Source organism: Danio rerio, chromosome 19 (assembly GCF_052040795.2).
Source record: "Danio rerio strain M-AB ecotype USA chromosome 19, GRCz13ab, whole genome shotgun sequence".
Classification (NCBI taxonomy): Eukaryota; Metazoa; Chordata; class Actinopteri; order Cypriniformes; family Danionidae; genus Danio; species Danio rerio.
The window spans coordinates 36,175,991-36,198,975 of record NC_141039.2 but is presented as its reverse complement, the minus strand read 5'-3'; the positions used below and the strand labels follow the sequence as shown (position 1 = coordinate 36,198,975).

At 35.2% G+C, this 22,985-nt stretch overlaps 1 protein-coding gene across 11 annotated transcripts in view; it reads left to right on the top strand.

Annotated features, from left to right (window-relative positions):
* The first annotated feature begins 244 nt into the window (after nucleotides 1-244).
* Nucleotides 245-22,985, top strand: part of elmo1 (engulfment and cell motility 1 (ced-12 homolog, C. elegans)) — a 178,327-nt gene continuing 155,586 nt past the window's right edge. For 6 of the 11 annotated variants that reach the window (XM_087294247.1, XM_087294240.1, XM_087294244.1 and 3 more), the window contains exon 1: nucleotides 245-335. The gene's annotated coding sequence lies outside the window, so the exon portion shown is untranslated. Of the gene's footprint in view, nucleotides 336-2,453; nucleotides 2,492-22,985 lie in introns of all 11 variants that reach the window. The other 5 variants (XM_087294249.1, XM_087294241.1, XM_087294245.1 and 2 more) reach the window with 1 other exon arrangement.

The following is a 22,985-nucleotide window of genomic DNA, read 5'->3' as shown; positions in this document are numbered from 1 at the left end:
TCAGTTTAATCCTATTTTCTTTATTTAAAAAAATATCGATTAATCTAATTGTCGTATATTTATGTCAATCACAATCTGGATGATTTATTTACCTTGAAAACCACATTGATGTGCTTTTATGAGTCTATTGAAAAAATCAGGATTTACGTTCCTGTGATTGGTGAACACAAGAAGCCGCTGCACCAATCAGCATCCTGGAGGAGGAGGAAAGAGGAAGTGAAAACAACATCAGCGCTATCTATCTAGTGCGCTAGAGAAAGGGAGGGAGCGCGCGACTGCAACAAACTCCCAAACATCAATCCCTGGAAGGAGGAAAAGTCGCCTCGCCGCTTCAGGTTTGTGCCTTTTATTTCGCGTCTGCCTTTCGCCTAATGATGGTGTGGTCACAAGCCACACACTTAGAGCTGTTTCGCTCCTGCTGGTTGAAGTTTTTTAAAGCGTTGTAGTGTGCAGTTGAAAGATAGTCATGAATAGACTCTCTATTGAGCGCGGACAGACCGATTGCAGCGGGCGGAGAGTTTGACAGAGATCGCTGCATGAATGACTGGCGTGTTTTTATTCCACACCCGATTACAAACTTACAGGAGGTCAAAATTCTGGCACAAACATCAGTAGTTTCATCGATGCTGTTATATTGTGAATGGTGCATTGGAGAGTTCAGCACAATGACTTCTCTATTGTCTTTTGTCAGTTGTCTTTTATGCAGTTTTGAGACTCATTTAGCTCGTAAGAAATATAATAATAGACAATCATTGTACAGTTTTGTATTTTTGGCTTTGTTTTGTACGCGACGTGTTTATGAAATGCGTTTATTTAAAGGGAAAGTTCATTCTGCTCTGTTTATATTATTTATTATGGGGTGTAATTTTCACTCTCGTGTCGTTTCAAGCTCATTGACCTTCATCATTTGAACGCAAAAGAGATATTTTAGTCATCGTGGTACTTCTTTGTAGACCCCCCCCCCCCCCCAATTGAGATAAAGTTGGTTTTATATTCAGACATTTGGGCTTTCTCCTTAATTGTATAATTTCAGAAAATTATTTGCAAATTCCCATTGATAAAACCAGATTAGCAACCAGCGACTATCAAAGTACAACATTGTTCACAGTCAAGTAAATAATGCTAATGTTGTTTTAAAGTCATATATACATGGGATTTCAGTCATTATTTTCAAAGTAGCTACCCTTGGAAACAATATAGGAAGCGTGTCACAAGTTGTCACTGAACGAATGTGCGAATATAAAACCAGCTTTACCTCAGTAACCCCTGTATTGATAATGTATAGTGTCTGAGGCTGTTATTAAATTGAGGTAAAGATGATTTTATATTCAGACATTCGGACATTCTCATTAATGATGCAAGTTCAGAAACGTATTCTTTGCAAATTCCTAATGAAACCACATTAGCAGCCAACAACTATCAAAGTACAACATTCACAGTCAAGTAAATAGTGCTGATGTTGTTTTAAAGTCATATTTACATGTGATTTCAGTCATTATAAACTAGCATTGGAAACAATATGAGGAGCTTGACACAAGTTGTGACTGAATGAATGTGCAAATATAAAATCTACTTTACCTCAGTAAAGTAAAAAAAATAGTGCTGATGTTGTTTTGAATTCATACTTCTATGTTATTTCACACTGAAAATTCAAAGTTCCGTGTTTAACAATGTAGGAGCATGTCATCACTGACTGAATGTGCAAATGTAACTCCACCAGTCCTACACTACCCAACCTGCTCTGAGCTGAGATCGAATCTACGACCTCCAAAACGGGAGTCAGTTGCTCTAACAAAACGTCTAAAGATATGGTCTCTAATGTCAGTCCCTATAATAAGCGTGAATACCTAATTTTGTGACTGAGGTAAAGTTGGTTTTATATTTGCAAATTCGTTCTTTTTAATGGTCTCTATATTGCTTATTACGCTAATTTAAACATTCGGTCTAAAATCGCATTTAACTATGACTTCAAAACAAGATTAGCACTGTTTAATTGACTGTGAACAGTCAAGTAACTGATAATATGATTTCCCTTTTTAGAATTTGCAAATAATACTTTTTTTAATTAATTTTATTAAAGAGAAAGTCTGAAAGTGCGAATATAAAACTAACTTTACCTCAATCATTTTGTGTACAAATCAACGTGAATCTCGACAGACAAACAATGAGAATTTTGGTTGAACTGTGCCTTTAAATGATGAGGTTAGAGTTGGTAACCGGTTAATTTTATTATTAATGGAGTATGTTATGCTAATTATGTTGTTTTTCTATTTGAAACTTATTAAAACCATGCTGGTATCTTGCTTAAAGAGGTAGTTCAGCCAAAAAATTTAAAATTGATGTTAATTTGCTCACCCTCTGGTCTGGACTTCTATAGTAAGAAAAACAAATACTATGGATGATTTGTTACAGGTTTCCAACATGCTTCAAATATCTTCTTTTGTGTTTAACAGGTGAAAGAAACTCTTAACTGGTTTGGAACAAATCAAGGGTGAGCAAACGATGACAGAAATGTCATTTTAGGCTGAACTTTCTTGTTAAGAGTAAAAAGTAGATGCAGGCAAGCAAAATTGATGGTACACAGATGCGGCAAGAAGGTTGCCGTCCAGAATGTTGTGATTGTTAACGTTATCAGGACCATTTGCAGAAGCTGTGGGTACAGTTAATTATGTTCAGTTGTCATTTTGCTTCAGCTCAGTAGATTGTTAGGAGTCATGCATACTCGTTTTGTTTTGTCTGTTAATGTTTATTTCACTCTCAAAGCAGCGGTAGCTACTCAAATCTTATTTAATGCTCTGCTGAATTAACAAAGTCTCCTACATCTTTTAGACATGAGGGTAAATTTACAGCCAATAATTTTATTTTTTTAGTTTGAGATTAGTGCTGAGAATCAATTGTTGATTGTATTTATTTCTTTAAAAAACACTCCGTGTTCTTGCTAAAGGCTGTCAAATGTAAATATATGAAAGACATTTCTGTATGGCTTGTTACGATGACTCATAAAAAATTGACAGTTGCAAAGAAAGCATGTCAAAAAATAGCAGATGACAGCAATACACAAACATGGGAAAAACAGATTAAAACAGTGAATCATTCAGCATAGCTATTTATATATTTCATAGTTGTTTTGCAGTTGTGTGTTATGGTCAAAGTACTTGGGGAAAGGTAGCATTTTATCACATTATAGACGTAAACGAATCATATATTGAACGTTCGTTGCTTCTGTAACTGTAAATATAATTTTTTTTTCTGCCAAAACTATGCCTATATTTAGCTCCTAGCAGATTAGTTTGTCATTTCATGCCCTTCTAGCGTAGGGATGCACTTCTGTAGATCCATTCCTAATGATATCAATACATGTTATTCCATTTGACTTATAGAATTACAAAGATTCCAGAATTGCTGAAATCATTGGCATGGCTAAATGATCTCTGTTTTTTTTTTTGTGGTAATTTATATATTTTTACAGATTTTTACCAGTTACTTGTTGTAACCACAAATGCAACTGTTACATGTGAGGAGAAATTGAAGATGGACCATTGAATGAACAGAAAAATAATGCACACCCAAGGTGGTGATGCAGCTTCAATGTGAAGCGAAATGTGCGCATTGTTTTCTAATATTAATTAAACGGACTGGAGTCAGTAATCCTGCTTATACCTGTCCTCAAACAGCTTTTGTATGTAGTATTAAGTTGCTTCTCAAATGGCACACTTATGCACTTATTTTCTCAACCGTGTAGTGCATAGAATAGTCAACATTTGAAGTGGGTCAATATCTTTCATCAAAGTTGTCCTAAAACTATTGAACAACAACCATTCTTGTTTTTAGACAATAAAAAAAAAAAAAAAAAAAAAAAAAAAGCTTTGTTGATCTTGACTTTTTTTTTTTTTTTTTTTTTTTGAAAGCTTTGTTTTTTACTAAGGGAAATTCAACCTTTTCCCCAGACAACATTAATCGCTTGCCAGATTAGTGAAATAATTGCCCAAACTACATAGAAGTACCATCAGTTGGTGGAATAATCGCTTGCATTTGAGAATTTTGCTCTCAAAATACAAAATAAATAGGCCAACCTCATTGCCTGATAGCACCTCCCCTTCCTCTACATGAGCAAAACTGTGACTATTGAGTGCATGAAGTCAACATTCCACACTTCTGCTTCTTTATTTACTATTTATACTACAAATTAGCATAGGATAGTGCATAAGTACAGTATGCGATTTGAGATGCATCTCTAGTTTGCGCATCTCATCCAAACCTTTTTTTAATTCAATTCAATTTACCTTTATTTGTATAGTATAGTTTTCACTGTAGATTGTGTCTAAGCAGCTTCACATAAAAAATCATAGTAAATTGAAACGGTGTAGTTCAGTATTAAGTGTTTAAGTTCAGTTCACCTCAGTTCAGTGTGGTTTAATAATCACTACTGAGGGCCTAAACACTGAAGAGCAAATCCATCGATGCATAGCTCTACCGATCACAAACCATGCAAGCTACTGGTGAAAGCGGAGAGGGAAAAAAAACTTCACCAATTGGCGAAAGTGAAGAAAAAAAAATCTTGAGAGAAACCAGACTCAGTTGAGCAGGACCATTTCAATTTCTCCGCTGGCCAAAGGTCTTGTGCAGAGCTGCAGTTTCAGCGGCGGAGGCTGGAAGCTGGGCCTCAGCGAAGACTTGTCTGTCCCTGGAGCGTCACAGGAATCAGTCTCATGATTTAAATGTGTGTAATTGTTCAGGTTGAGGAATTTTCTAATACTGTGCAGCCCTAAAACAATTACAAAAATGAGTCCCTTTATTAATCAGGGCTTGCCACAGCGGAATGAACCGCCAACTTACCCGGCACATGTTTTACACAGCGGATGCCCTTCCAGCTGCAACCCATCACTGGGAGACCAATAAACTCTCATTCACACACACATACACTACAGACAATTTAGCCTACCCAATTCATCTATAGCGCATGTCTCTATACTGTAGGGGAAACTGGAGTCCATAGTAACTTTATTTAGCATAATTTCGACTACTTTCATGTAACTTCAGGCTAAGTTCAGCCAGGATAGCTTTAAAACCCCAGCTTAATCTTAACCTTATTTTACTTTTGTGCAATACCCCTCAAGTAAAACATCAATCCCAGCTCAACATTGCATGTGACCATTGTGAATTTGGATCGATTCTGAATTGATGTATCGTGCAGAGTCAAGTTGTAGGCTGTGAAATAACTGAAATCATTCAGTATACGGAACTATAATGTGTTCATGACCTGCCTGGCACTACTATAGCCATGCAGTTCCCATTGCCAATAATGAGCCAATCAGAAGCAAGCATTCAACAGCTTTTTGTTATAAACCCCATTTATAAATTGTGGTATATTGAAAGAACCTTTGTGTGTCAGAATTGAGGAAGAAGTGACATCTGCGAGTATTAGAGACTTCCGTGCCCTCTGGGAAGGAAATGGTTCCCCTCTTTTCATTCAAAAAAAAAAAAAAACTAAACAAAAAGCTATCATCTTTTTTTTCATGCATATATTTCCTTGACTTTGTAGTTGAGGGTATTTCTGCTGCATGCTGGTCTTGTGGAGTCCAGATGTGGATGCGTTTTGTTGCAGTGACAGTCTGTTTCTTTTATTCTCATCTCGTTGAGTCATTTTTGTGTCTTGAGGCAAGTATGAGCTCAGCGTCTTGACCCATTGCTCCTTATGATCACATGTATGCGCTGTTGGTTTTGAGATGTAAGGATGTCCAGTGCATTTTAGGGGCATGTGGAGTGTTTTCTAGGTCAGAAATCACTGAGTCACATCACAAGATTAATGGCAGATGCTTGTTTATGGTTGTAGACATGATGATCTGAGTTGGGTGTAGATGTAAAGTTATTTCTGCTGTAGAAAAGGTAAGAGAAATGATGAGATTGACTGACGTAGAAGAATGCGGGAATTGGATTTGAACCAGCAAAGCCTAACTTGAGCACCATGATGCAGTATATATCAGAGGCTGCAAAATGCTGTAATATGATTTTACAAAGTTGTAAAAAACCACAACAGCTACCGCAGTATTGTTTATACAAGATTCAGATAGCACATTTTATTAGATTTTTTTTTTGGTTATTTTATTATTATTATTATTATTATTGTTATTATTATTAATTATTTTATTTGTTTGTTATTTTGTTTTATTGTACTATTTTATTTATTATTATTATTATTATTATTATTTTAATAATAATGTGTTTGTTTGTTATTTATTTATTTGTTTTGTTTTAATTATTTTTATGATTGTTTTTAATTTTTTAGTTTTAATAAATTTTCATAATTGTTGTTTAAATTTTGTTTGTTTTTTGATTAATTGTTTTGTTTTTGTTAATTATTTTTCATAATTGTTTTTGTTTATTTTTTGTTATGTTTGTTTAGTTTTATTTAATATTTTTGTTTTAATAATTTTTTTTATAATTGTTTTTGTTATTTGTTTGTTTTTTTGTTTTATTTAATGTTTGGTTTATTTTTAAAATAATTGTTTTTTTGTTTTTTGTTTTTGTTATTTAATTTTTAAAGTATTTTTTAAATAAATGTTTTAGTTTTTTGTCTAATTATTTGTTTTGTTTTATTTAATATTTTTGTTTATTTATTTTTGTTAATTGTTTTTTATAATTGTTTTTGTTTTGTAGTATTTTTTTGTTTTAATATTTTTTTGTTTTGTTTAATTTTTGTTTTTTTTTAATCATTTGTTGTTTTTTGTTTTAGGTTTATGTAAAAATTAATTAATTTATTTTTTATTCGTGTTGCATTATTGTCTAGTGATTAAAATGACTAAACAGAGATAAAGAAAGAAATGACATGCATTTGGGTATACTATCTAGTTTATTGCTGCATCTAAAAAAGTACTTTTCTATCGTTTTGCTAAGTGTTTGTTTATGCAATTTTTGTTTGTTTGTTTCATTTTATTGAGCACCTGCTTAAAGATTTTTTAGAATGTGCACACTGATTTTTTTTTTGGCCTGTGCACTATTAAATAACAAAAAGTGTCATACCAAAGGTTTTAAATTGATTAAAAATACAGTGGATATATATTTTTTTCACCCGATATGTCCCGTGCATCTCATGTATCTTTGAAATGATCTGATTTGCAATAATTTTTCTAAATTAAAATGTCATTTGCTTTAGTAGTTTGTTAAATATAGGCAATGCATTTAGTCACTTTTTCTCTCTTTTAAAAATTTCATCATGCTAAACGTGGAGAGCATCTGCAGTCATGTGAGAAATGCTGCTTCTGCTTTGAGTCGAGGGGGTTTATCGCTGTGTCTGTGTGCAGTGCAGGCAGTAACGGAGATCAGATGAGTTTTTTAAGAGAGTCAGAAGTTTACGGAGTCACTGTGCGTGCAGCTCATTGAAATTCTGAACACGTGCCACATGTATATATAAATTACTTTCTGCAGTTTCTCAGTCTCTCACCTCTCGAGTGCAACCTTGCCAATTTATGATGAGCTCTTGACTGCAAGTGATTCTGTCTGTGTTTCATGCCCCCCCTCGTCTTATATCTTTCTCGCCACCCAGCCCCCTTATCTCACATCTAAACTCGGCTACTCATGGGGGGATTCTTAACTGTTCCTTGTCTGATGTGCTTGTCCCTGTTTTTTTCTTATCTTTCTTGTCAACAAAATTGTGGCTTTGTCTTATTTTTTGGTGCTTAACGTCTCTTCTTCCAGTGCATCTCTGGTATAGTCAGATAAATTGAGAAACTAGCACACTCACCCAACATTTATTTGAAAAAGACATTAATATTAGAGGTTTGTACACTAAAACCTATTAAAAACATTAATGGGAACTTAAAATGCTTTTGCTATTTTGCCAGATTGGAATCCGCAACCTTGTTATAAAAATGATGCACCATGTTTGATTAAATTTGGTGGATTTTATATGTTAAAAGTGAGTCAGGTTCAGGATTCTAAGAGTAGATTTACAAGACATAACTCACTGTACTTAAAAATTATAATGTTTCATTTGCTTTTCATTAATTATTTTTCTTCTGCTTAGTCCCATTATTCATCAGGGGTTGCCACAGTGGAATGAACTGCCAACTTATAGAGCATTTTTTTTTGCACAGCAGATGTAAATAAACTCACATGCACAGACATACACTATGGACAATTTGGCTAATTCAATTCACCCATACTGCATGTCTTTGGACTGTAGGGGAAACCAGAGAACCTGGAGGAAACCCATGGGAACAGATGGAGAACATGCAAACTCCACACAGAAATCCCAGCCAGAACTTGAACCAGTGGCCTTTTTGCTGTGAGGTGACAGTGCTAACCACTGAGCCACCTTGTGTCGCCCTTCATTTGCCTTATTTCATGGGAATTTCGAATAGCTGACAACGCTGTCAATGTTCCCACAGATCAGTGAAAGCTAATAAAACACTATTATGCATTCCAGGCCAGTAGTTGACGATCCCACTAAACACTACGCATATACAGCCCTGTAGTCTGCCAAAAAACACTAAATAAACGGTCTAGTTCATGTCTGTAGACTGAATGTGTAAAGTGCATGTGCATGATGTCAAAGCTATTACAAATTCACATTTTTATCCTTCTGATGGAAATGGTAAAGATGTCATTGCCATTTGAAGACAAAAAAAAAAAATGTATATACAAATTTTTATCCAGGTAATTGTCCTGCCTGCTAATACCCGTGCCTGGAAACCTTTTACTAGAATAGCCAAAGACATCATTGTGATCATTTATAAAATAAGACTGTACCAAATTTTGTCATGCAGTTTTTACATTTGAAGCTTCTGTTGAGATTATAGAATTAAGATTTGATTGACAGCCATCATGTTTTGTGAAGTTTTTACCCTAAAATATAATGTTTTATTGTAATGTGGTCTATAATAGTGCAAGTGTGTTGCTAGATCACCCCCGAAGATATGAACCTCACTGGCAAGCAGGAGGTTTCCAGTGAAAGTATTGTTTTTGAAAGGGACATCAAAAGTTCATTCATTCATTTTCTTGTCGGCTTAGTCCCTTTATTAATCCAGGGTCGCCACAGAGGAATAATCCGCCAACTTATCCAGCTTGTTTTTACGCAGCGGATGCCCTTCCAGCCGCAACCCATCTCTGGGAAACATGCACACACACACTCGTACACTATGGACAATTTAGCCTACCCAATTCACCTGTACAGCATGTCCTTGGACTGTGGGGGAAACCGGAGCACCCGGAGAAAACCCACGCGAACGCAGGGAGAACAAGCAAACTCCACACAGAAACGCTAACTGAGCCGAGGCTCGAACCAGCGAACTTCTTGCTGTAAGGCACTACCTACTGCTCCACTGCATCGCCCATGTCGAAAGTAAAGTTATGATTTTGTGAGCAAAAATTTGCTAGGTAGCTGAGCCACGCATATTTAAAATAACGAAAAAAGTAGTGTAAGATATGTGGTCACTTTGACTGTTAAGGCCATTAAAATAAAGGCTGATTTATATTCTGCATCAAGTGCACACGTATGCTCCGTCGTAGACCCCTTGACGTTGCTGATGCACACCTCTTAAAAAATGTAAATACACGCCGCAACAACACATAGCACAAACTCTGTGATTGGTCAGCTTGGTAAGCCCAATAGAGCAAGTGTTTACAAGTGTCGAGTCTGTAAAATAGCTCCAGATGGAAACTTTTGTTTTGTGTTTACTCTATGATTAAAGTTGTTGCACGTCCAACGGTTCACGCCTCTGAATGAGCGAGTTTTAGCTACTTGTAGTGTGCAGAAAAAAAAAAACAGCAAAGAAACTCAGCACAGAGGAATATGAAAACCTCACTGCCAGCTAGCATTTTGGAAGTTTTATTGCAGAGCAACACAAAAAGCACGCAGAAGTATATATGCACGACTATGCACAAGGCAGGCACTGTGGGTCACACCGATCACTCGACGCAGAAGTATAAACCAGCCTTAAGAAATACTCTTAGAACTCTATTGTGTTATGTAACTTTAATAAAATAACAATGGCATAAAAAATATAAAAACATTTAGGAAAAGTGTGGGTACTATAGTTATATGGGTGTTATTTAAACAAAAGTTATCAAATGACATTCTTAAAAAGATCTTATTCTTTGTAGCAGGATTACTTTTTCTGTTCTTTATTGCACCATCTGATGGGTATCAACTCTGTCCTCCCGGCATCGCCTTGAGAGATCAATTTCCTGCTTAAGTGGAAAATGTTGCAGTGCATGTAATTATTGCTTCTGGCATTACATTAATTACAGATGCAGACAGTTGAAATTGAAGGTGTTAAAGTCGCATAATAAGTGTAAAAATAATCAGCGACGCTATCCTACTATAGTTTTTTTTGGTGGGGTTGAAACTGTTCTGCTTGCTTCCTCGCTTTCAGATGATGAATATCAATGTGAGGGTAAAACCAGGTCATTAGAAAGCTTCACATTCTTCGGTAGTCTATTAAAATGGGTTCAGTCTCTTGTGTGTGTTTTACTTTTTGTCTGGATGTCCTCTGTGAGAGTTGGGCGTCTTTCCTCTTGTCTCTGCCAGCCATGATAGGCGGGTTTTGAAGCTTTTTCTCGCACCTGTGCTCTAGGGAAGCCAGTGATCCTGCGGCGTCTCTTCTATGTACCAACATTTGGTTGAACTGGCCCTGCTGGTACCGATTTGGCACAGTCCGTGTCTCTGAGCGCGGGCACAGATAGTCTTTGTTGAGCCTCAGGTCAATGCAGCTGCATGCTCGGGATCGCTCCAGCTGTGCCCTTGCAGTAAAACACACATGTGGCGGCTCTGTCTCTATCCCTCTGGCGGGCATATCAAACTGCATCCCGGTGGAGTTATCGTCACTTGGCTAAGTCTTACTCTATTAAAAGAGGAAGAGAGCAAATCTGGGATGCCAGTATTAACAGTGTTGGAGCGTGTAGAGATCAACACAAATCCAGCTTTGATCCTCTGCACGTGGGTCATGCGCTTTTAAAGTTGAGCACTAATGGCCTACATCTTGATCCACTTTGCCAGGACTTCATCTTGAGGAAAAATATCCCTAATTAATCTCTGATTTAGTGGATATAATACAAACTGTAGACCTACACTGTCATATATTAGGGATTAGTGTCAAAAGTATCATCTTCCGTACCAATCCGTAATTGTATGGAATGAAATGAATGAAAATTAAAATGAATGAAAATTAAAATGAATGAAAATTTTAAAAACTCGCTAAAGCTGCAGTCACACTGCACTTTCCCCCCCAAAGAGTTCCATTTAAACATGTGCGTATGCGACAGCCCGGAAACATAAGTTCGCTGCGATGCAAAATTCAGACCGTGTGAGACCAATCGAAGATCAAAACATGACCTCACTGTATAGAAATTTAAAAAATATGGACCAATCGCTCACTTTTTTTTAAATGTCTAATCGTCTTGTTTAATCTGCCCCTTTTCGCAGCGCTGAATGACTGAATTTTGCATGCTCAAACACTAGTATGACCACGGCATAACCTTTGAGCTTAAACACTGGCAATTGGCCATTGTGTTCACATACCTAACATACATGTCTGTGAATTGGCTGTGTAGGTCATCGGTTTACCACTCTTCGCCGCTGTTCACTAAGTGCAAATGCAATTATTTGGACACTAAAGCATTTCAGAGCTCCATCGATCAGTTGATCTGTCTGTTATTAGACATATGAGCAATCTGCTGATGGATTGACTGATCGACGCAGCTTTGAAACACCCCATTGTCAGCATATCTGTGTCTGCACTTGGTATACCTTTGTGAAGAGATGTACACTGATGATTTGGGCCAGACAGAATCTGAGGACATGTTTTGCTATTTCTATACAGATTGCATTGGGAGTTCAGCGGATTTATGCGGAATCATTTTGGGTGTATAGTAACTACAAACTTAAAGCATGAAATAAGATGAAACATATTTTTTAAAGATTTATTTTTCGCCTTTTTGCATTTATTAGATAGGACAGTGATTAGACAGGAAGCAAAGTTGGTAGAGAGAGAGGGGGGTGTTGGGAAATGTCCTCGAGCCGGGATTCGAACTCTGGATGCCCTGACATGCTGCTGCATCATATATCGCCGTGTTAATCACTAGGCTATTGCGCCGGCAAAATTATAACTTTTTAAACTTTTTTTTTTTTTTTTTAAGTATTACAATTTAATCCTAATTAGATCCTAATTATTATAAATCTCTCATATAATATATTTACTAAAAGGACAGAAAATATTACTTTACACACTGTATTGTAAATAAATAAAATGAACATTTACATATTAGTCAACAATTACTGGAATTTATTATTAAAACTGAATAAATATGTTTGTTTTTAATTGTATTTATATTATCGAAATGTTCTTGCTATGAAAATAGCCTTGATTGCTGGCATGGCATTAAATAAATACATTACTGTCTTCTGTTGAAGACAAAAGAAAATATTTTGAATTTAACTGGAACTCTGTTACCGTTGACTTCCATAGTATTTGTTTTTCCTGCTTTGGAGGTCAACGGTTACAGATTTTTAGCTCCAAAATGTTGTATTTTGTATTTAACAGAAGAAAGAAACTCACAAAGGTTTGAGGGTGAGTAAATTTAAGTTGAACTCTTCCTTTAATGTTTATCTTTTTAGTACAAAGTGACTACACCTGCTAAATTCATATGCAGGATATACAAGTAAAGTCAAAATTATCAGCCCTCTGGATTATTATTTTTTTGTTCTTTTTCAAATATTTTCCAAATAATATTTAACAATGAAATTTTCCACAGTATTTCCTATAATATTGTTTCTTCATGGAGAAAGTCGTATTTTTTTTTATTTAGGCTAGAATAAAAGCAGTTAATTATTATTTTTAAAAAAAAATTATTTCAAGGTTAAAACTATTAGCCCCTTATACAGTGTACAGTGTTTCCTCTAGGATTTTTTTCCACCTGTGGCGGCAGGCCTTTTTTATACAGATCCACCAACTGCCTCTGGCATTATTTAAATGACAAATATTGTGAGTGTAGTATAAGGTCGGGATTGCAATTATGTAATAGCCTACGAGCATGGAAATGTCTTTGCTTGTGCGCCGATTTCCTCCACATCATGCACCTGTCAGTCAGTCTGTCAGAACATAACCTTAAAGGTTAAACAAATGACGCACAGCCCTACTACGGTTACAGAAAAGTTTGCGCTGTTATAATTCACTTACCTTCTAATACGTTTTGGTGCGATTATCACCCGCTATTAAAAAAAAACAAACAAAACAAACAAAAAAAACAAACATGAGTCGGCAAGCTGTAATGTAGTCGGGATCAATTTTAGCGTGGGACCCCGCCATGGAAGATATATATATATATATATATATATATATATATATATATATATATATATATATATATATATATATATATATATATATATATATATATATATATATATATAAATATATAAATACACTTTTTTGATTTATTTTTTTTTCTACAAAATAGGATTGCAGCTATTAACCGATTTTACTATTAACCACGCTTTTAATTCATCATGGTTAATTTTTTAAATAATTATTAATCGTAAAGGCTTCTCAGCACGCTTCTGCACAGAACAAAACTCCTGCAACAAAAAATTATGTTAAGTGTGAGCTAGTTTAAAGTTCCGAGCTTGTACTGTACACAATACGCATTGCACACTGGAATAACCCCTTCAGACCCTGTGTCCATTACAGTGGACATCACATGACATCCCATATTTCTGAAATTTGGAAAATAATTCAGGTCTGAAGGGGTTAAAAGCTGATTTAAACTATGGCTGAGGCTATTAAATAAGGGCTATTCACATATCCCGTCTTTTCCACGAGCAAGTTCTTTATTTCCAATGGAGGCATGTGGCTTGTGTGCGCATATTTGCAGCGACGTGAACACAAACAAATACTATGTTTTTTAATTTATTCTTATTGTTTTATTATTTCTTGTTTGTTTATTCATTGTTCTGACATTTTTTTAACTTTGTGTAAAATTATTACTTATATTTAAATACCAGAAACTTGTTTCACTTATTTTTAAGTCCGAAGAGAGAAATGGACTGTTTGTTTTTATTATTATTTTGTGCTGTTTCAGGCAGTATGTTTATTGCTGTAGTAAGCAGCAATAAATAACACTTTGAAATATAAGGAGTTTTCGTGAGATTTACTAAACTAGAAGTGTTTTAAAATTATCGAATGCATAATAATCGTGATAACTGCGAAAGCGTGATTACTTGCCTAATTACCCTAACTTGGTTACGTCTTTAAATATCACTTTAAGGTGAATATTAGTATCTAAAAAGTATCTAGTAAAATATCATTTACTGTCATCATGTCAAAGATAAAATAAATCTGTTATTAGAAATGAGTCATTAAAACTATTAGGATTAGAAATGTGTTAAACTTCTTTTTTGTTAAACGTAAATCGGGGAATAATATACAGGTGGGCTAATAATTCAGACTTCAACTGTATATACACGAGACAGAGGAAGTGAAAGTCTGGCTAGGATGTTAGTAGCATTGCACCATTGCGTCTCTTGTTTTCACAGGCTCTTGTTTTCTCTTAGTTTTCGAGGTCTAACTGCATCTCATGCCATTCAAAGGATGTTTGTTTGCATAAAGAGGAAAACACGGCTCCCCCATTTTGGCGTTCTTCCTGTTGATGATTGTCATTACGAGTAATTGCATCAAGCCCCAGTCGAGATGTTTTTGTTGGGTGTGTCTGTCAGAAATGCGCTATATGAGTCTGTCAGATAAACCGTATACGTTACGCTTTCATCCTTCACAAGGTTTCATTTAAAGACGGCTGATTCATCATAAAGATTTGCCTTTCGTGTGGCAATGGCCTGTGTTTTTGGTGACAGTGTCAGGGTTGAGTTTCAGAGACTGAATTTGTCATCAGTGTCTGGTTTTGACTAAAAGCTTTGTGGATGAAGATATAGGAGACTGTTGGATCTGGTATCAGGGATGATGAGAGGTTTTTACGGTGTGATTGTGAATGTGGAGCAGTAAACAGCGGGTGTCTCTGAGTAAACAAATGAAGCTGCTCTTTAGATTTTTAAGCAGTCTCTCTCTGCAAAAAATGACAAGTACTCTACAGTTTAGGCATAGTCAGATTGGCTGAGGTAAAATGCTTCACTGATTGATAGAAAAACCTTTTATTGATGCACTTTCTGGATTTTCAGTTACTTTGTGGGATGTTTTTAATATAATTGTTAAAATTAAAACTACAAATCACTGTTTGTTTATTTAAGTGTAATTCGTTGAAATAATGCTATTTATCTGCAGGCTTAGTTCTTAGCACATGTTGAGCATTAATCACAACATCATTGCCGACAGACCTATTGTCTTTAATTCAATTAATTAGAATTTATTTTGTTTTATTTTATTTAAATGTATAAAAAATTATTAATGTTTTAGCTATTCATGGGGTCAATGTTACTATTTTATTGTTAATTTTTACTTTTAATTATTTATTTATCTGTTCATATATATAAATATATTTTTATTTTTTTATTTTTTTTTGTTTGTTTATTTGTTCAATTGTTTTGTTGATTTATTATTTAATTTATTTTTATTTTTTTAATAAATTTATTTATTCATTCATTTATTTTATTTGTTTCTTTTTTCATTCATTCATTATTATTTTATTTATTGATTCATTTATTTATTCGTTCGTTTATTAATTCTATTTAATTAGATTTATTTATCCATTTATTCATTCATTTATTTGATTTATTAATTTTTATTTATTTATTCATTCATTATTTTATTCATTTGTTTATTCATTTATTTATTACTTCTATTTTATTTTATTCTTTCATTTTTATTTATTTATTCATTTAATTTTTTCATTCATATATTATTTTATTTATTTTTTCATTCATTGATTGATTTATTTAATCTTTTTATTACTTCTATTTTGTATATTCATTCATTCATTCAATATTTTTTATTTATTCATTCATCTATTTTATTTATGTATGTTCATTTATTTTATTTATTCATTATTTATTGCATTAATTTTATCATTCATTCATCTATTTTATTTTATTTATTTATTCATTCCTTCATTATATTTGTTTATTTATTCATTTCATTATATTTATTTATTTATTATTTTATTTATTCATTCATTCATTGATTTTATTGTATTTTTGACAGAAGTAGACCTCATCAGTATTGATTGCATTTTCATTAATTCACTGGACCATCATCAACAACTAGACGCTTGACATCTGAAGCTTGCATTTTAACAAGTATAACTAACCCTCTGATCATTTTCACCGAACAAAATCTTAAAAAAAGCATCTAAATTCACCATCATATGTTTCCCGCATCTTCCTCAGTATGAAAGTGTCCAGGCTGTTTGGGTAACCTGCATGCATCTGTGAATCTGCTGGTGGTGGTCTAATGTCGCCCGTATGCATGAATAAAACTACGAACGCCCCTTTAATGCTTCACAGCACAGTTTTGTGGATTGTAGGATGTCTAGAGTTTCAGTTGAGTGATAAACATGACTGTTGTCTGAATGCATTGGAGCTTGTGATGAAGCGCACTCGGTTGTGAGTCTGAATTTGCAGTCGTACTGATGAAAATCTAGGGCTTGTGAAGGAAGATCTGCATTGAAGCTGCCCGTATGAACCCTATGCAGGGCCTAAGGCTCTGTTTACACTAGTGTAGTTTCATTTAAAGGGGTCATATGATGCTATTTCATGTTTTCTTTTGTTTTTAGAATGTTACTACAACAACTACAAGCTATTTGTGCATATATGAAGTCTCAAAGACTAAAGTCTAAAACCCACGTTTCCCTAAAACGCCTCGTTCAAACTCCCCCCAATTTATATGCAAATACAGGGGGTTCATCATATGTTCTTGCTTTGGTGTTGTTTGCGCCCCCAGCGATTTCATTCAGATGCTGGATGTTTGGTGTGAAAGAAAAATGACTTTTCAAAACTTGACCAATTTGTTACCTGTTTTTCAAGTCAAGCTGGCGATCAATTAGGTCAGTTGATGAGGTGGTAGAAGTGTAACATTTCTGTTTAAAGCTTTAGGTATTCAGCCAATCACAACGCACCAGGGGTCCGATGTACGAAGACTTGCGTTGAATTCATACTAAAACATTGCGTACACAAAGCTGTAATTGTGCGTATGCAGTCAAAAATTCATATGTATGAAATGCTGTGTACGCGGAATCCCACACATATTCTCTTTGTACATCCGACTTAACGTGAAACTGAGTGCACGAGCGCAAAACCCCTCCCTGCCTCCTCCCCCTAATAAATATGGTAATTACTCTACTATCGGAGGTAGAGGCTGTTTCTCAATATGCGTTCTTCAGCGGTCTTGCGTCCTCGTGTTCTCGTGCAACATCATCATCAGCTGCCTAAGTTCAGTTCCAAAACTCAAGACCGCAAGTACGGAGGACGCGTGAAACTTCCTGGATGTAATCTTGATATCGAGGATGCACTGATGCAGACTTGAGCACCGAACTCGCTCTGGAAGTCCCAGAAGTCATTGCGGCTGGAGGTGGAAAGCGCAGCATTTTATTTAGATTTATTATTAAAGTTCAGAGATATCACTTATATACCTCAGGAGTTTCCCTAAATGAAACGGTGAAAGTAAACATTAACATGAATATCTTAATAAAGGAATAAACACATTAAGGGTGTTTGTTTGCTAAAAATCGTATTAAAATTTGTTTTATTTATATTGTGCAGAGTATATTTGTAATGTTTTTATGCAAAGTATATATTTTGAAGAGGGGGAAAACAATAAATCGTTCTATGAGTGCTGTAATATTTAAATAATTTCCATTTAAAACGCGTGAAGGTCACGTGACCATCAGGAAGAATGCAGCATCCCATTTCTCAAGGGACGCGTTCTCTGCCCTCGCGGTCTCCTGAGTTCAGTCTTCCGAGGACACCTGGCAAGACCGGTCTCCACAAGAACGCAAGTCCGTTTTCTGCGTTCTTGGAATTGAGAAACAGCTCGACCGTAGTGATGAGAAGTTCGGATTATTTTACTGACTTGGATCTTTGAGTGTCATTCATCTAGATGAACGAATCTCAAGTAATTTCGTTCATTTGGTTCAATTTGCCAAAATATTATTAAAATGTTACGAATTGCTTCCACACATCTATACATCTACAACTAGCCCAAAAGGTTGATCACACAACAAATAAGTCATAAATACAATATTATTAGGAGAAAGTAATAATTCCATGCTTACTTTCTCTTTTCTCTATGAACGTATTTTTATGTCCTCAAATGTCAGTTGTTCGTTCACGTTACACCGAGAGTCACATATAATCTTAACCAATCTACACAGTCTGAGTCAATAGGAGCCATGATGATTAGTTCACCTTTCAAATCTTTTGGCTCTTGAGTCGTTCGTTCATCACGTGACAGAATGACTCAAACCCGAGGACTCGAGAAATGAACAGTTCAATTCTTTTTCCAGCTGTAAACGCATATGATTGGCCAGTGAGGAACAAATTGCTCAGGCCCGATAGAGGACTCGAGAGATGAACGGATCAATTCTTTTTCTGGCTTCTGCCTTTCCGCGATGAACGACTCAAAAGGCTTGAAATGAATGATACCACCTGCACAAATGCGCGCACGTGCGGATGAACGAATCACTCCCTAGGAGGACTCGTAGTTCCTGAGTCATATTGGAGATTTGTTCAAAATGAACGAATCATTCATGAACGACACATCACTAGTAGACCGGAGTAAAGCGGTGTTATTTGCAAGTTTGTCCTCCGGATTTAAGTTAATAACAAAAGAAAAAAATTAGAGTGGGAGAGTTTAGCTGACGCGGTTAACGCAGTTGGGTCTAAACATCGCACTGTGAGTGAATTAAAAAAGAAATGGTCCGATGTAAAAAGGTGTTACATTTTGTAGTGTCTATTTAGGCTAAGTGCAAATAGCACCACTTGTTGGAATGAGCTAGTTGAGGGATTCCCACCCATCACTTTTTGATTGACAGAGACAACATAACTAAAGAGAGCGGCAAACAGCAGCATGAGTGGCATAGCTCGTAACGCGCGTGGCAACATGTTTTGACACGTTCGATCATGAACCCGGTTCGAACCCAGCGTCTGAACTCATTCTTCTTCTTTCCCCCACTACATATCAGATTTTGCCTACTCTTCATCACGAGGAAGACAAGTAGGAATCATTAATAAGTGTGTGTATTATGTTAAGCGCATTTGACACTTGATTTTGACGCATTTGATCACATATTATTTGCACATTTATTTAATAGAAATGTTTCCGATTCACATATGCAAACTCATCTTCAGATGGTACGGTTATAGCAATGTGTGTGTGCAGTCAATCGCTCTGATTAGATTGGGAAAACTGGCGATCTCTGCAAATTGCGCTTTAATGTTTGGCTGGTCAACTGCATTGTATGGAAACCTTATAAACCTGCTAGACATGCAGATGATCCCGTCCCATACAGCTGGCATTGCACAGCTCAACGATACTTTGTATCATTGTGTAATGCTGTGTTAAAATAAAAATGCAGTAGCGTAAACACAACCTAAATCAAGCCGCTCAGTGAATCAGGCAGGCCATGTGAAGTAGATGAAAGAGGTGCAGGAATTTCTCCTCTGAAAACGCACTTGACCTGTGCTACTGTTCAGCCAGGAATGTTCTGCAGGGGTTTTTCTTTTTAACTGCTGTTTCTCTTTTTCGCCTTTCACTCTTCTCTGTCTGTCCATTTGTTTCTCTTTCTGTCAGGCGTCTCTGAACTCTGGCAGGCGGTGTGTGTGTGTGTCTGCTGACCACCTGCTGTAGACACCATCACACAGTCTGAGCTCCTACAGGCCTGCTACTGCTGTGTGTGTTGCAGAAATCTAACTCTGCTCTTTTGATTTAATTAATTTAATTTTGAACAATTTATAAACAATTAAATTAAAACTATTTTCATTGTAAATTAAATAAATTTCTTTTTTTTTAACTAAACTGTAATACCTTTTTTTAATTGAATTTAGGCCGTTCGAAAGGTTTTTAGGAAATAAAAGATTTATTTTATTGATTTCAGGCAGTGCTTAATTTTTTTTAATTAATTAATTGAATTTTTGGTGTTTTTTTACTGTTGCCTTTTACAGTGTCATTAATTTGATTATTATTTTTTTTGACAGCAGTTGTTTATTACTATTGGCATTTAATCACAAGGTCATTGATTATGCAAATTATAATTTTTTATTTACTTGATAAGTTGCCAGAGGTTGATCTCACATTCCAGTATTATTATAATTTACTTAATAATAATTGATTATTTTTGTTGATGCATTTATTTATTTATTTATTTGTTTATTTATTTATTTGTTTATTAATGTAATGTATTTTGTTTAATTTTTTATTTCGATTTAATATTCAAATTTTTGTATTTGATTAAATTAAATTTAGATTTAAATATTTGATTTTACTTTTTAAATTAAATAAAATTTGATTAATTTCATTCAATCATTTTCTTTTTGGCTTAGTCCCTTTATTAATTAGGGGTTGCCCTGCAGAATGAACCGCCAACTATACCAGAATGTGTTTCATGCATCAGATGCCCTTCAAGCTGCAACCCAGTATTGGGAAACACCTATACATTCTCATTCCCACACATTCATACATTAATTCATTTTCTTTTAGGCTTAGGGATCGCCACAGCTGAAGGAACCGCCAACTTATCTGGCACATGTTCTACGCAACGAATGCCTTTCCAGCTGTAACCCATCACTGGGAAACACCCATTCATTCTCATTCACACACTATTCATTTATTCATTAATTTTCTTTTTAGCTTAGTCCTTTTATTAATCAGGGGTCGCCACAGCGGAATGAACCGGCAATTTATCCGGCACATGTTCTACGCAGCGGATTCTCTTCCGGCTGCACCCCATTACTGGAAAACACCCATACATTCTCATTCACTATAGACAATTTAGCCAATTCAATTCACCCATATACATGTCTTTGGACTTGTGGGGGAAACCGGAGCGCCTGGAGGAAACCCGCGCGAACACAAGGAGAACATGCAAACTCCACACAAAAACGCCAACTGACTCAGCCGAGGCTCAAACCAGCGACCTTCTAGCTGTAAGGCAACATCACTACCCACTGTGCCACTGCGGCACCTTATTTTAATTTATTTAATTTTATTTCTTTGATATGAGGTATATCTGGCAAGATTGCTTTTCCGTAATTCTCAGCTTTAAACCAAGCTACATGTGTATAACAGAAGTAGAGCCCAACGTGAGTGCTTCTAAATTAAACTAGCTTCATGTGAAAGCCTCTGTTTTTCGAAAAAGAAAAGCCTCCTCATCTGTGCTCCGTATAGAGGAAACTTGAACACAGAGTCAGGTGAGGCGTTTCCTGTGCACATCTATTTCCTGCTCTAACGGACAAACAGTGTTTTTTTTCACAGTTGAGTGTTTTATGCTTCCTGCTTGATGTCTGATTACATCATAATGACATTCAAGAGGGTTTTAATTGCTCTCTCTATGGCCAGAGCAGGACGCTGTTTAGCGCTGATGTCATGCATTTAAGATACACTATTGTGTAATAAGAGTATTTTTGAGAACAGTGGCAGACAGAGGAAGGTCATTTTGCGACACCACATTTCACTTTCAAGATGAAAGTGTCAGGATGTGTCACAATAACAGCATTTTCTGTTGGATTGGTTGGTAAATTAAAAATGCAGGAATTTAATTCATACAGTGTATTAAAAGAGCTTTCAGATTTAGCATCGATTAATTTTGTTGTTGACGTTTTCATGTTGAACACTGTATGAATTTTTAAGTTGACCCTATATTCTTTTATATTTAACATCATGGTTATGTATTATTATAGTAATTATGAACTTTAATAGTGTTTTGCTGTTCTATTAGCCTTCCAAAACTATTTAATCATGCTTTTGAGTTTTAATTTTTAAAATTTGTTTATATATTTTTGCGTAAAAATTTAATCAATAAAATTTGCATTACCTACCTATTAACTAATCATAGGCCATCAATTGGTTACAGTGTTTAGTAATTTATAATTTTAATTATGGTAAAGAAAGATGTTAGCTCATAATTTGAATATTTTTAATTGTTGTTAAACTACAACAAATTAACAACAAAGATAACAAATTAAACAATATTGTAAAGAATTATATTTTTTGTTTGTTTCTATTTTAGTTGTAATAATTTTAGAACTTTTTATTTAAACCTTATGTATTTCAGTCATTTGCAAAGGAAGCATTTTTTTATTATTCATCTGAAGTAATTTATCTAATATTTAACATTTTTTGTGACTAACAGTTTTTTTTATTTTATTTTAGCTTCATTAAAATTACATAAAACTATAATAAGATGAGAACTTGTTTTTTCGGGACGTAGAAAACCTTTGCTTTTTTACATTTATTTATTCAGTTTAACAGTTATCATTACCGCAAATTTCTAATCAGCCAATCATATGGCAGCAATTCAATGCATTTAGGCATGTAGACATGGTCAAGACGATCTGCTGCAGTTCAAACTGAGCATCAGAATGGGGAAGAAAGGGGATTTACAGTAAGTGACTTTGAACATGACATGGCTATTAGTGCCAGACAGGCTGGTCTGAGTATTTCAGAAACTATTGAACAACTGGGATTTTCACGCACAACCATCTCTAGGATTTACAGAGTATGGTCTGAAAAAAAGAAAATTTTCACATCAAACAACCCGTCAAACCTTGAGGCAGATGGGCTACAGCAGCAGAAGACAACAGAAGATTGGAAAAATGTAATGGTCTGAGTCTTGTTTTCTGCTGTGACATTTAGATGGTAGCGTCAGAATTTGGCGTCAACACCATGAAAGCATGGATCCATCCTGCCTTGTATTAATGGTTCAGGCTGCTGGTGGTTGTGGTGGTGTAATGGTGTGGGGGATATTTTCCTGGCACACTTTGGGCCCATTAGTTAGAATTGAGCATCGTGTCAACGCCACAGCCTACCTGAGTATTGTTGCTGACCATG